This window comes from Lonchura striata, chromosome W (assembly GCF_050655825.1).
Source record: "Lonchura striata isolate lonStrDom1 chromosome W, ASM5065582v1, whole genome shotgun sequence".
Classification (NCBI taxonomy): domain Eukaryota; kingdom Metazoa; phylum Chordata; class Aves; order Passeriformes; family Estrildidae; genus Lonchura; species Lonchura striata.
Window position 1 is genome coordinate 40,497,350 of NC_140743.1, and position 15,948 is coordinate 40,513,297.

The following is a 15,948-nucleotide window of genomic DNA, read 5'->3' on the forward strand; positions in this document are numbered from 1 at the left end:
CATTTCTAAGATAACACGTATACTTGAGACTGTGAGAATCCCCAGATCAAAGGACACCTGTGAGGAAGACAACCAGCCTTCATCCCACGACCACCAGAAGGCAGAAAACTACCACCTAGCAACAGAATGCGACTGCGCAGAAGAAACGAGTGAACTAAGGAAGAAGATAAAAAGAGCGAACTAGGGGATCACAGGCGCGGCAGTTTGGCGGAGCAGTTGCTCCCTTCTGTCGCTGCAGCGCTGCTTTTTGCTTTGCTCTCATATACGCTATTAAATGAATTAAATAAATTCAGATGGCCTCTTGTGCTCACTCATAACATGTAAGACGCAGGAAACAGTGGGGCAGGAAGGCAGGATGTACTGGTATCAGTAGATTGTGGAATTGAGAGATCTTTGCAAGCTGCGTAACCATATTTAGAGAAGCTATTGCAGGGTTAACGCTACCTCGGAGGAAGAAGAATAGAAACTTTCCTCAAACGACCACCGGACAGCAGAAAAAAGACCCCTAGCAACACACTGTGCAGATGCAGAGCACATCGAGAATGTCACGAAGTCCGGAACTGAATGGGTATGAAGCGATATGCGGAATAAATAAATTGACTCCACAACTCAATGTAGTTATGAAGTGGGTATGTATGCCAGCGCCCGGCACAAGTGAGATAGCTCTCTAAAGTCTTGTACCCCGAGCTGGAGTTTGTCCCACAATTTTATTCACAAAGGTGTTCCATATGCAATACATTATACAACTTTTCTATGCATATTCAACCCCTGGCCCCGCCTGTCTTCGCCTCTCATGCTAAATAGGTCTACGCCCTTCTGGGCATGCGTGGTTTTTTGTGGTGGTCTTTACAGGGGTCGCTGGTGTTCTTCTGAAGCTGAAACCATAGACTTCTTCTGCATTGAACTTTTGAACTCTTCTCCTGTGCGCATGCGCTTTTGGCTTTCTGCTCTGTTATCTGGGTAAGTTTATCATCCTCGACAGAGGAGCCTCCTTGTCTGAATTCTTTGCATTCCTGGTCTTCTTTGGTATTTGTCTTTTTGAAAGAAGCTTTAAAGAATTTTTTTTCTTTATGTCATTTGCGCCATGGCAGAGGTTTCTTAAAATTCAACACATGATTCTACAAACATGATACATTCATTTTGATACATTCATTTTTGATACATTCATTTTTGATACATTCATTTTGTTAGCTCAATTGATCTTTGGAAAATCTCTTATTTCAGGTATAAGAACTTAAAGACCGGGAGGTGCGGGGTGAGCCGCTGGACGAGCAGAGACACCCCCCCCCTCCCCCCGGCTTCACCCAGCGCTGTTTTGCTTGCTATCGCTTGCTGTAATTAATAAATTCTCAATTGACCTATTAAGGCTGAATCGAATTACTCCCCAAACTTATAACACCCTGGTCCTGATATCACTTTACCCACCCTGTATCCCCCTGTAACACCTGGTTCTTCTCAAGAATATAGTCTGGACTTCTCCAAAAATGAAAGGTTCTCTTCCCAGAGCCCTGGTGATGTGGCAGGGTCTCTGGAACCAGTGGGACACATGTGGCAGAGTAATGGCAGTGGCCATTTGCTCCTGTCTTCTTCCCACAATCCCTTCCTCCTCCCAACCCCCTATCCCTCCCCCAATCCTTTCCGGCCTCCTTCAGCACCGCCCCACCCTCCTTATCAGCGCCTCCCTCCGAGGTACCACAAGACTGGGGGAGGGGCCAACCCCTTCACAGCTCCCAATCCGGACCGTGTGGGGGGCAGGGAAGCCCAGCCCATAGCACCGGCGGGGCTGGACTTTCATCCACTGCACCAGCAGCCCGGGAGAGGGATGGAGAGCTGCTTCTTACCGGGACCCAAGGGGTGGGGGAACACCCCTGCCTCTATGGGCATTGGAAAAGCAGCAGAAATTATTGCAACTCAGGGAAATTATGATGAATTCATACCATCTGTAACACCTGTTGCATACCTAGGCAGAAGAAACGGGACCAGAGCTTATCAACCACTACCATATAGAGACAAAATGGAGATTTGTAAAATACAGAGGCAATTTGGGAGATTGAGTAAGATTTTCAAAGTGATGATGAGGGCAACCTATAATTCAAACGAAATGATACCAAGGAATATTACAGACTTGTTTAAATGTTTACTAACCTCTTCTGAATATGAGATGTGGGAAAACAGATGGAAGGTAGCTCTAACAGAAATTTTAAAGGACATCCCTATTACAATAGACCACCTATGCGGTACAGGTGACTGTCACTGTCCAGAAAAACAAACTCAAGTGCTATCTAGGTTGGTCTTAGAGAAGATCTGTAATGCTGCAGAAAAACGTTTTATCAATTACCAATAACTGAGGTTAAGGGCAGCTATCTTAACATTAAACAGTTTCCTTCAGAGAGTTTTTTCCAGTTTGTGGATCGTTTGAGAACACAAGTCGAAAGACAGGTGCAAGACCCTGTGGTACAGATTTGGTTAAAGAGATGGCTCAGAGGAATGCGAATGAGACCTGTCACAGAATTATCCTCAGCCTTCCTTGTGGGATTTGTAATTTTCTCTTCTTCCCCCCCCATTCCCTCTCCCCCCTCCCCCCACGGTTCCTTGTCCTGACCCTGCGTTCCCTTGTCCTTCCCCCTCGCCACGTGGTCTGTCCCTGCCCCCCCCCCCCCCCCGCCTTTGCCATCGCTGTTCCCAGGGTCTCCGGGGTTTCCCTGCCCCTGTCTCCCGCCCTGTTCCCATTGGCCGCGGCTGAGGTTTCCCCCCCACCCCCCGCCCCCGGCACAGGGTATAACCAACCCCCGGTCGGTGCCCGGGGTCTTGAGAACATGCTTCTACAATAAACACGTGTTTTGCACCTGAGCCCCGTGTTGCTATTTTGTCTGTTCCCACGCTAGAACGAAGCCTCACAGAGCCGAAGGGGAAAAGCGGCCGCCGCCTCTCCCCTCCTTCCACCGTGCTCCCACAGGTGTCCGCCCGGACCTGGTCTCGCACGGCAACACTTACTCTTGACACATCATCTAGTCTCGCTCAGATGATCAAAGCCTGCACCAGGAGAGCAGAGCTGTTCAATACCCCTGACAGAAATACAACATCTGCACAACTACAGCCTGCTGCTCCGGCCGCACCAGGTCCAAGGAGACAACCAATGTCATGAGACCAGCTGCAGCACATCATCTGCCTCTGTTCCAAGAAACCAGGACACTTTGCTAGAAACTGTCCTCAAATCCAGAACCAAAGAAAGTTCAACAAACAAAAAAACTGAGTGTACAGTGTGTGCCCGCTACTAATACAACTGCGCGCAAAGATATAAATATAGAGGGACCCACACAGGAAAACACCTCTCTCTTAACAAATAAGGGGGAGGGACAGGACTCATGGTGGGGGGGGGGAGGGGGCAGAAAAATAAAAATGTAAAATGTACAACTAACAAGGTTTGACAGTCGCTAGGCAGAACTCACCTAGTGACTGCCAAAGGGTTTCATTTCAGATCCACTGATTGGGAAGTCATTATAGTGGACCTGTCAAACATCTCACAGGACCTGCAGGCGTACCAAATGAAACCGGACAGTGAGTATTTTGCCATTGGAGATACAGCACACATACCTTCAGAGACTGAAGTAGCTCCCATGACTACTAAGGGAAAGATATCAAGCTTTATGCTGTTGTCACACTGCTTGCACCCACCATTTTACCTAGAAAAAGGGCAAATTTTGGCCCAAGCCATTCCCATCCCAGTAAAAATAACAGTAGAAGGAAAATCACCAGAATTCTACTGAGCAGAGGTAGTGGGAGAGGATAAACCCTCGATGGCATGCAACCTAGCCCATGGGTCACAGCACTTTCATGTGGAAGGGGTTCTGGACACGAGTGCAGGCATCACGGTAATACCTAAGACCATGTGGCCATCACATTGGGAATTGCAACCTGTGGCAGGCAAACATCAGGGCATAGGAGGAACTACATTGCCTAAGATTTCAAAAAATGTTGTGCAAATTGAGGGACCTGATGGAAAATGGGCAAGTGTTCGTCCATTTGTTGCAGACTACAAGGCCCCTCTGTAGGGGAGAGACACTGTGGAGTTGCGTTATGTATATGTTTTATTATCCCTGTATTATGTATTGGTTTATTCCTTTGTACCCCCGTGTGCAACTTGGTTTATCCCCAGTTTTCCCGCCTTGTCCGCCCTTCCCGCCTTCCCAGTATCTATCCATCACCCTGAAAGAGGCATTTTACCCCCCCCGGGTGCCTTGTCTATCACTCGGTGCCCCTTCCCATCCATCCAGAAGCTTCTACTCAGGGCACCGGGAGATTGGGCGAGGGCCTGGGGCTCCCCCCATATCCTTCCCCCATTGGACCCCACCATATCCCCCCATCCCGGAGCCACCCCCTATCCCTATCCCCATTGGTCGTTGGATACCCCTCCCTTACAGTTTATAAGCCAGTGCAAGCACCTTGTGCTTGTTCCTGTTGGCTGGCACCGTTCTAGGACATTTGGCCCCGTTGGGCTACAATAAACTCGGACTTAGCCCCCAGCAGGATCCGCTCTTCATTTACCACCGCGAGGCTTGCTAGCGCTGCCCGGAACCCACAAAGGCACTCTCCAAACCCCAGCTGGGAGCGGCGGAGGGTGCCTCCATCGCCCACTCTCGCCCCAGGACGAGCTAGCCGGGGCTGAGACAAAGGGAACCGGGGCGGGAGCGCGGCAGCTGGCGCCCAACGTGGGGCCCCGTTTTCGCGGCGTTGGACCCTTGTTTGAGGATTTTAGGGTCGCGCAGACCTGAAGAATCGTCCTCCTGGCCGTCAGCTACCCCGGCGAGAGCAGACCCACGTTTTAGTGGGTGGCACTCTGGGGGACAGGATCGGCAGCTCTGGAAAGCACCTCCGGAGTCGATTCTCTCGCGGAGAAGCCCTGCGATTGGTTTTTCTTTTCCACCCTTCCCTCTCGGACCCCTGTGGTTTGTGAGTATAGGGGCCCCTGGGGCTTTCCCGGTCCTTTTTTTTGGTTGGTTCCTTTCCCCTAAGTTTTAGGGGAAGGATACCTTTTTGGTGGGTTTCTTTTTCCCCGGGGTTCGGGGAAAAAATTCCTGTTTTTGGTGCTTCCCTTTCCGGGCGGGAAGCTTAAGGACCGCAACAAAGCCGGAAGTGTGGTCTTTTGTTTTTCGTTCGTGTTTTCCCAATCGTAGGCGCTGCAGCACGATTTAACACCTAACAGCCATGGGTGCAAGGCTGTCCGTGCCGCAGAAGAGCATTTATTCCCAAGTTGTAGGTATCCTTTTAGTGGGGGGAATTAAGGTTAAAAAATCTGAAGTAAAACAATTCGTTCAGTGGTTGTCGCAAACTTTCCCTGACATTTCGCCAGCTAAATTATACCAAGCCCCTTTTTGGGAACAGGTAGCGGAGAAGATCCTGCGACAGTCAGATCTCTCTCTCTCCATATTCACCCATTTGGCTCTCCAAATTCGCGATATAATTAAATATCACTACGAAAGTCTGCCACAGCCAGCCGCAAACAAACCGATCCCCAGTTCGGCGGATAGTTCATATAACCCTACTCCGCTTCCCTGTCCCTCAGCCCGGTCGCTGCAGTACGATGCAGCGCTCGCCGCTGCAGCGGAGCGCGGGGCAGCTGCTGTCGCTGCTCCCGAGGCTGCGGCTGCGGCGGGCGCTGCGGGAAAACTGCGGCAAAACTCTCCCTCTCTCCCGAAGTCGGGTATTATCAGACAGGCATCCCGGCATTGCCCGCAGGCAGATTCTGGCCCCTCTGAGAATACCCTAGACACCCCGCAGAGCGGTGCAGGCACTGTCTCTGCTTCTACCCGTTCCCCTTCTTCCCCGCGCTGTACAGCCCCGTCCCGTAGAGACTCCGTTCGTTTTCAGTTATCCCAGACCCCCGAAGATCCCTCATCCCCCATCCTCCATCCCCAAACCCCACGAAATGACTTCCCTTCTTCCCCCTTCCCCAGGACACAAGATGGAGGTGACCGCGTGGGTTTTCCCGCCACTCGTGCTCCTTCTTCCCATGATCCCTGTCCTCCCCCCTCCCATAATCCCTTCCGGCAGACCAACCCCTTCTGCTCCCCGGATTTCTCCGCCCACCTCCCTCCTCCACCCCCCGTCAACTCCCCCTTCCTTGAATTATTCAACATCCCACCCCTCAGCTCCACCCCCGGGGAGGGGAGTCCCCACCATACCACTCCCCCTGCTCCAGACCACGCCTCGTCCCCTGGTTCCCACGACCCCACTTCCAGTTCCCACGCTTTCGGTTCCGGGGGGGGGGAGCGTGGGAACCCCGATCCACCCCAGTCCCTACCTGCCTTCTCGGCCGTACCTGTCACCTGTACCCCGCGGCGGGGGGGTAGGCCCCTTGCACAGTGGTCCCCCATCCCCCAGCAGACCATCAAAGAGCTCTGCAAGGCCAAGAAGGGGTTCGGGATGGAAAGCGAATACTTCCGAGGCTTATTAAAAGCAACCCTCTCCTCCAAAGAATATGTCCCAGCAGACATGCGAACTCTCTTCTCCTGTTTAATTACCCACGGAGAATTCCTCATCTGGGAGTCCGAGTGGAAGCGGGAGATCAGAGAGGTGTTACCTGACCTCTGGGCCAATGCAGATAGCTCTAGGGATGAGGATGGGGCTGTAATATCGCTAGACCACTTGTGCGGGGAGGGGGATTGGAAAATGGGGACCAAGCAGGCGGAAAAAATCCCCAGAGAGGCGCTGCAAGTCAGCACTAGGGCAGCAGAAAAGGCGTTTTTTAAGTTAAGACCCAGCGGTACGGTTATTAACTTCTTGTCCCTAAAGCAGGAATCCCTAGAACCTTTTGTCGCGTTCGTGGATCGCTTGCATCACGCGATGGAGGCTCAGGTCCCAGACGAGAGGCTGCGAGAGGGGATGCTTGCCACAGTTGCGAGGCAGAACGCTAACGACGCTTGCCGGCAAGCAATCCTCAGTCTGCCCCTGGACCCTGAGCCTACCCTTCAAAGCATGCTGCAAGTCTGTGCGAGAAAGGTGACAGTTCCTGCTAAAGACATTCCAGAGACTCCTAAACCACCAACAAGGAGAGTGGCTTTTGCTGCAGCCGTGACACCGCCAGCCACCCCTTCTCCAGATCGCCGCCCTACAGGAGCACCCCCGAGGGGACAACAGCACCATCAGGCCTGCAATCTATGTAGGCAGAAGGGACATTGGGCTTCCCAATGCCCGCTGAGGGACGAGTTTTTTAGGTTTAAACAGCAGCGACAAGAAAAGAGTGCCCCCAACTCGGGGGGAAAACAAAAAAACTGAGTCATCAGCGCAGTCCCTGCCTGCGCGAGGACATAAATATGGTGGGTTCTATAACATCAGAGGAGGGGAGGGACGACTACCTGCAATGCCCACCTGAGGACATTTCACTGGACTTGACACACCAGATTATGGCTGACAAACCAGCCTATATGAGAGAAGATGTGGATTTCATTCCCACTGCTTGGCTGGGTCGAGGCCCGAACCAGCCCAAGCCGATACTTAACATCGTATCTGGTTTCTCCCCATATAGGTTGGCCCTGACTGAAGCTCTGCACCTAAGGGACAGCGACTGGCACTCCATCGCTGTCGACACAGAGGACCCAGGAACCTGGAGGAACCTCCACAGTAAGTACATCGTTCTTGGGGACACAAAATTCACGCCTCTCGAAGTCACTATTGCACCATCCCTGACATCCAGGAACACCGAGCGATTAGTGGTGTGGCTGCACTGCCCCCATCCTCCAGTCTTCCTTCCCAAGGGCCAAATCATCGCCCAAGCCATTCCAGCATCTGGGCCTCCGGCACACCCTGAGGATCTATGGAAAAAGTCAGCGAAGAAGAGCTACCAGATGTGCCAGGCCCAGGTCATAGGGAAGGAAAGACCAAAGCTCTCCTGCTATATGCGGAAGGATGGGGAGTACAAACACCTAAGCGGTCTCCTAGATACAGGAGCAGACGTAACAGTCATTCCCGAACGGGATTGGCCGTCACGCTGGGAATTGCAAAACGTGGCAGGGAAAATTCAAGGTGTAGGGGGTTCTCAATTGGCAAAGCAATCAAAAAACATCGTAAAATTTGAGGGGCCGAACGGACAATCGGCTTATTTACGCCCGTTCGTATTAGATTACACAGAACCCTTATGGGGGAGAGACCTGATGGCCCAGTGGGGGGTCACAATTAACATCCCGACCCCCCAGGTTTTTCGGGCAACAGTCACTGAGGAGCGTCCTACCCGGAAACTTAATTGGCTCACAGATACACCAGTGTGGGTAGAGCAGTGGCCGCTCAATAAACAGAAATTAAAAGCGCTTCGGGAGCTCGTGAAGGAGCAACTCGCCAAAGGGAATATCCAGGAAACAACATCCCCCTGGAATTCCCCTGTCTTTGTCCTAAAAAAACCTGGCAAAGACGAGTGGCGCCTCCTTCATGACCTTCGCGCCATCAACAATGTAATAGAAGACATGGGTCCTCTCCAGCCAGGGATGCCGTCCCCCACGATGTTACCAGAAAATTGGGAATTAGCTGTCATTGACATCAAAAATTGTTTTTTCCAAATTCCCCTACACCCTGATGACGCACCACGGTTCGCCTTCTCGGTTCCTTCCATCAACCGAGAAGCCCCAATGGAGAGATACCACTGGAAAGTTCTTCCCCAAGGCATGAAAGTCAGCCCAAGCATTTGCCAGTGGTACGTCTCTTCATTGCTGTCCCCTGTGCGTGCAGCCACCGAGGGCGTGATCATCCAGCACTATATGGATGATATTCTTATTTGTGCCCCCAACAGCGATCTACTTACACACGCGCTTGAACTGACAACCAGTGCGTTGGTTGCTGTAGGGTTCGAGCTGCGAGAGGACAAGATTCAAAGAATACCACCTTGGAAGTACCTGGGTTTGGAGATAAACAAGCGGACCATTGTTCCGCAGAAATTGGCCATAAAAAATTCAATTCGGACTCTAGCCGACGTGCAGCAGCTGTGTGGGTCTTTAAATTGGGTGAGACCCTGGTTAGGTATTAACAACGAAGACCTAGCCCCTCTTTTCAATTTATTGAAAGGGGGGGAAGAGCCTAGTTCTCCCAGGGAACTCACTCCAGAGGCCAAAGCTGCTTTGCAGAAGGTCCAGGAGGCAATGTCTGCCAGGCAGGCCCACAGGTACGATCCGGGCCTGCCCTTCAGATTCATCATATTGGGCAGACTGCCACACCTCCACGGTGTCATCTTCCAATGGGCAGACACCCTAGGAAAGGGCAAGGATCAGGACAAAAGGGACCCACTCTCCATCATAGAGTGGGTATTCCTGAGTCATTCACGATCCAAAAGGTTGACACGGCCACAAGAGCTGGTGGCAGAGCTAATCCGCAAAGCGAGAACGCGGATTCGGGAGCTGGCGGGGTGTGACTTTGATCACATCCACATTCCTTTGAAATTAGAATCGGGCCAATTCACAAAGGCAATGTTAGAACACCTGCTGCAAGAGAATGAATCATTGCAGTTTGCACTGGACAGCTACACCGGAAAAATTTCTGTTTTGAGACCGGCCCACAAAATTTTCAATTCCGAAATCCAATTCACTCTGTCAACAAAACAAATTCAGAGCAAAAAACCCTTAAAGGCTCTAACAGTTTTTACGGACGCGTCCGGAGGGTCCCACAAGTCAGTAGTGACTTGGAAAGATCCTCAAACTCAGCAGTGGGAAGCAGATGTTGTTGAAGTAGAAGGATCCCCTCAAGTAGCTGAGTTGGCCGCAGTCGTTAGAGCTTTTGAGCGGTTCTCTGAACCTTTTAATTTGGTAACTGATTCGGCCTATGTAGCAGGTGTAGTGTCTAGAGCACAGGATGCAATCCTGCAAGGTGTCTCCAACGATGCCCTTAACAGGTTGCTCTCTAAGCTGATAAGGCTAGTCTCCCACCGAGAGCAACCGTTTTATGTGATGCATATCAGGTCACACACCGACCTGCCGGGGTTCTTGGCCGAGGGTAATCGGCGTGCCGATTCCCTCGCTGCCGCCCCCGCACAGCTGGCGCCGCTCCCGGACAAGTTCCAGCAAGCAAAGATCAGCCACCAGCTTTACCATCAAAATGCGCCTGGTCTGGTCCGGCAGTTCCATCTAACCCGGGACCAGGCCAAGGCCATTGTGGCCACATGCCCGTCCTGTAAGTCGCTCCCACTACCATCAGTGAGCGCAGGGGCTAACCCTAGGGGTCTGAAGTCCTGTGAGGTGTGGCAGATGGACGTTACTCATATCCCCTCCTTCGGGAGGATGAAGTACGTCCATGTCTCCGTGGACACCTTCTCCGGAGCAGTTTTCGCCTCTGCCCACACAGGGGAGAAGGCCAAGGAAGTAGAGAAACACCTGATACAAGCCTTCTCCATGCTAGGCGTCCCAAAACAGATAAAAACAGACAATGCCCCCGGGTACACATCCAAGGAATTCGCAGGCTTCCTGCAGCAATGGGGAATAGAACATAAAACTGGCATCGCCTATTCCCCGACAGGTCAAGCCGTGGTAGAGAGGACTCATCAAAGCATCAAAAGGATGCTTAAACAACAACAGTCGTCAGCTAAAAATGAGTCCCCCCAGGTTCAGTTAGCGCGGGCCCTTTTTACCATCAATTTCTTAAACTGTTCCTTCGAGTGCCTCAACCCCCCCATCGCGAGGCACTTTAATTCCTACGAGCAGAGCAAGGTCAGGGAAAAGCCGCCAGTTCTCATTAAAAACCCTGAGACCTGGCGGCAGGAAGGACCCTATGACTTGGTCACCTGGGGACGGGGGTACGCTTGCGTATCCACGCCCTCAGGCCTGAGATGGGTCCCTTCCAAATTCGTCAGACCATATGTCCCTAAGACCCAGAAGAGAAAACCGGACAGTCCTCAAGTTGGGTACGCCGCCCTCCGACGGCGGAAAAGGTCCCCCTCACCTGGTCCCCCCTCTTCCCTCCCTGGCTCCGGAGATTCTCTGTTCCCCTTTGAGTTAGACCTCCCCTACCTCGACTATTAATTTCAGTTGCTTTCTAAAGAAACAAGACTTTTGCTGCTGCTGGGACTCATTGTGTTTATTACAAGCTTTAACATAGTGATGAACTGAAACCCTTGAACAAAGAAGGGTTTCAAAAAAAAGAATTTCCAGAAAAAGGAAACATCTAGTTTCAAAATGAGCCCAGTGACTGTGAAGCCCCCGTTTAAAGACTTACTTTATCCTCTTCACCTTTCTTTCTTTTTAAACAAAAAAAGGAGGAGATGTGGAGTTGCGTTATGTATATGTTTTATTATCCCTGTATTATGTATTGGTTTATTCCTTTGTACCCCCGTGTGCAACTTGGTTTATCCCCAGTTTTCCCGCCTTGTCCGCCCTTCCCGCCTTCCCAGTATCTATCCATCACCCTGAAAGAGGCATTTTACCCCCCCCGGGTGCCTTGTCTATCACTCGGTGCCCCTTCCCATCCATCCAGAAGCTTCTACTCAGGGCACCGGGAGATTGGGCGAGGGCCTGGGGCTCCCCCCATATCCTTCCCCCATTGGACCCCACCATATCCCCCCATCCCGGAGCCACCCCCTATCCCTATCCCCATTGGTCGTTGGATACCCCTCCCTTACAGTTTATAAGCCAGTGCAAGCACCTTGTGCTTGTTCCTGTTGGCTGGCACCGTTCTAGGACATTTGGCCCCGTTGGGCTACAATAAACTCGGACTTAGCCCCCAGCAGGATCCGCTCTTCATTTACCACCGCGAGGCTTGCTAGCGCTGCCCGGAACCCACAAAGGCACTCTCCAAACCCCAGCTGGGAGCGGCGGAGGGTGCCTCCATCGCCCACTCTCGCCCCAGGACGAGCTAGCCGGGGCTGAGACAAAGGGAACCGGGGCGGGAGCGCGGCAAGACACCATGTTCCAGTGGGGAGTCCAGTTAATCATTCCTAAAACACCCCAAGATTTTTGGAAATAGCCACTGTGAGGCGCCCTGCCCACAAGCTGAAGTGGTTGGATAACACCCCAAGGTGGGTAGCAAAGTGAACTTTGAGTATTGAGAAACTCGAGGCACTTGAGAAACTTGTGGAGGAGCAATTGGCTCAAGGACACCTACAAGAGACAGATAGCCCTTGGAATTTCCCAGTCTTTGTAATAAAGAAACCTGGGAAGGACAAGTGGAGATTGCTCCACGATGTCCGAGAAATAAACAAAATTGTACAGGATATGGATCCACTCCAACCAGGGATGCCTAGTCCAACAAGGCTCCCTCGAGATTGGCAATTGGCTGACCTAGATATCAAGGACTGTTTCTTCCAAATTCCATTGCACCCTGAAGATGTCCTGAGGTTTGCATTATAGGTTCCCACCATCAATCAAGAAGCCCCAATGAAATGCTCTCACTGGAAACTTTTGCGCCAAGGTATAAAATCTAGTCCTTTCATATGCCAACAATACATAGCCTCGCTACTGTCTCCGGTACGTGCAGAGAGAAAGGACGCCATCATCTTCCACTATATGGATGATGTGCTTGTGTATGTTCCCAATGACTATACTCCAATACACACCTGACCTAGTGGTTAAAATTTTTACCTCTGTCGGATTTAAACTGCAGAAAGACAAAGTTCAAAGTATGCCATCTTGGAAATACCTGGGTTTGGAGATTGCTGCGAGGACCATTGTACCACAGAAATTGGAGATCAATTGCAACCCCAAAACGCTAGTGGACCTCCACTCTTTGTGTGGGTCTTTGAATTGGGTAAGACCCTGGCTAGGCCTCACAAATGAGGACCTAGAACCTCTCTTCAATTTATTGAAGAGGGAGAGGGAGCTGGCCTCCCCCAGGGAACTGACCCCAGAGGCAAAGACAGCAATCGAAAAGGTACAGAAGGCTTTGTCAGAGAGGCAGGCACATCGGTGTGAACTAAACATTCCTTTGCAGTTCATTGTTCTAGGAAAGCTGCCACACTTGCATAGGTTGATTTTCCAATGGATCGAGGGGCAGAAGGATCCACTCTTGATCATAGAGTGGGTTTTCTCGCACCAAAGTTCCAAGACCAACACTAGGCCACAAGAGCTGATAGCAAAGCTGATTCGGAAGACCAGGGTGAGACTGTGTGAATTAGCAGGGTGTGACTTTGCATGTATTTACCTCCCAGACAGGCTTTCTGAGGAGGGAAGGAGCTCTCCTGAGAGACTGACCAAAGGGATGTTTGAGCATTTGCTCCAGAGCAGTGCCAGTCTCCAATTATCTCTGGACAGCTACAGGGGACAAATATCAGTCCATGCCCCATCTAACAAGTTGTTCAAGGAGGAATTCCACCTCATTCCTCAAGAGAAAAGGAATCGGAGACCACTCGATGCTCTCACAGTGTTCACGGATGCACCTGAGGCTTCCCACAAGTCGGTGATGACCTGGAGAAATCCAAAGACTCAGCATTGGGAAGCTGTTGTTGAGTTTGTGGAGGGATCCCCCCAGGTGGCTGAACTGGCTGCAGTGGTAAGAGCTTTTGAGAGGTTCTCTGAGCCAATCAACTTGGTGACAGACTCTGCCTATGTGGCAGGAGTAGTATCCAGGGCAGAGCAGGCAGTGCTCAAAGAAATAGAGAATGAACATCTCTTCAGATTGCTCTCAAGGCTGATTTATTTAATCTCTCACTGAGAGCATCCATTCTTTGTGATGCATGTGAGGTCACACACTGATTTGCCAGGTGAGATTGCAGAGGGGAATTGCAAAGCAGACACCCTTGCTGCTCCCGTTGAAAAAGCACGTCTCCCTGACATCTTCCAACAGGCAAATTGAGTCACCAGCATTACCATCAGAATGTTCCAGGTCTGATCCGACAGTTACAGATAACACGGAGTCAGGCTCAAGCCATTGTGGCCAACTGTCCCAATTGCCAGCTCCAGGCCGTGCCATCGATGGGCATGGGGGCAAACCCCCGGGGCCTTGGCAGCTGTGAGGTGTGGCAGACAGACATCACACACATGCAAAGTTTTGGTCGCCTTGAATGTGTTCATGTAAGCATGGACACATTATGAGGTGCAATGTATGCCTTGGCTCATATAGGACAAAAGGCTGCACATGCCAAACAGAACCTAGTGCAAGATTTTTCAGTATTGGGGATTCCAAAACTAATTAAAACGGATAATGTGCGAGTGTATGCATCCAAGGAGTTTCTGCAATTTCTCCAGCAGTGGGGAGTGGAACATAAGACTGGCATCCCCCACTCCCCCACAGGTCAAGCTGTGGTCGAGCATGCACACCAGATGCTCAAGCAGGTATTGAAAACACAGAGCAGTTCAGCTCTGTGGATGTCTCCACAGAAGAAGTTCTGCAAAGCCATGTTTACCATCAATTTTCTGAACTGTTCTTTTGAAAACATGAGTCCACCTGTTGTACGTCACTTTAACAGTGGCAATCAGTTCAAATTGTCTGTGTCCACTGGTCTCGATTAGAGATACAGAAATTTGGGACACCAAGGGTCCCTATGAGCTCATGACCTGGGGTCGTGGCTGTGCGTGTGTAGCTACTCCCTCAGGCCCACGGTGGATTCCCCAAAAGTGGGTGAAACCTTTTGTCCCCAAGAATCCAGGTCAGACAAAAGGGGACAGGAAGCAAGTAGCTGATGCTTCAAAGAGAAGACGCCGCTGAATGTAAGAAGGAGAATCTTCCTAAGTGTGAATTCCTTCCAGCAGAAACAGAAACTTTTAACATGTTCTTAAAATGTTTGTTTTTCCCTTTTAGAGAAAACTTACCTCCCACTCAACCCTGTGATGAACCTCATCCAAGTTGTCATCCTGCTAATGCTGAACAATCAGGCAGCTGCATGGATCGTCCCTCAGCCACGTCAAAATGTCTGGGTGACCCTGGCACAGACACTTCAGCAGGAAAACATTTGCTTGTCCACTGCAGCAGCAAAGGACCCTATGTCCACCTGTCTGGTAGGAATTCCATGCCAGGCTGGAGAATTCCATCAGGCCTTAACAAACATAGGTCCAATGAAATCCCAGAGTCACACACCCCCTGACCACACAAAGATCATCAGAGGCAAGTTGGGGTGATCATGAAATCCTTAGAGGAGTGGTTGCGAGGTTTGCCCAGGATGGCTCAGGAACCCCAAGAGTTAGAGCTATTGGGTTCCTCTCCTGCAGCTTACTGCATACATTTTTCGGTCCTCCCAAAACCTTCTAACACTAATGAGTACCACATTATAAAACAACATTGTGGGGAGTTTACTGCAAGAAGGTGGTGTCAGAACACAAGCCATATCGGGGCAGACAACCCATCTCACTCCAGTCCCAGAGGTCTCCCTAAGGGATTGTTCTTGATTTTTGGGGATTGGGTGTGGGCAGGAATTCCTTCTTGGCTTTTAGGAGGGCCATGTATCATAGGGAGGCTGTCTGTATTGACACCCAACCAAACTAATTGGTGTATGGACTCACAAAATCAAATTGGCAAACAAAATTCAAAAGAGGCGTGCGGACAATCTGGACCCAAATTGTAACTCAGAAATTTTTTATTGGGCTACGTCAAAAATAATTGCTGTGTCCCTGTTCCTTTCATGGGTCACAGCAGCCAAAACTCTAAGTGAATTGGGCCACCTAGTGTGCTGGGTACTCATACAGGTAAACTTGATGTCTGCCGCCATCAGCTTCCTCCTAGAAGACGAGGAAATTACCAGACAGGCCACACTTCAAAACTGTGCTGCTATAGATTTTCTTTTGTTACTGCATGGACATGAATGCCAGGAATTCAAAAGACTTTGTTGCATGAACCTGACTGCAAATGCTCCAAACATCCATGCTGCCCTTCAAAGCATGAACAGCCTGATCAGACAAGTGAATCAAGAATCTGAGGATTGGTTCAGAGAACTCTTCAAGGGCTGGGGATTCACGGGGTGGTGGACTTCTGTTGTTAGATCTATTTTGTTACTTCTTGTTATTCTGTTCCTTGTAACCTTGGCGTTCAGGATCCTATGTCACTTGATTT

General features: G+C 50.7%; 1 pseudogene; it reads right to left on the minus strand.

Annotated features, from left to right (window-relative positions):
- The window catches only part of LOC144245861 (3'-5' RNA helicase YTHDC2-like), a 62,163-nt pseudogene that overhangs the window by 22,821 nt on the left and 23,394 nt on the right, over positions 1-15,948 (minus strand).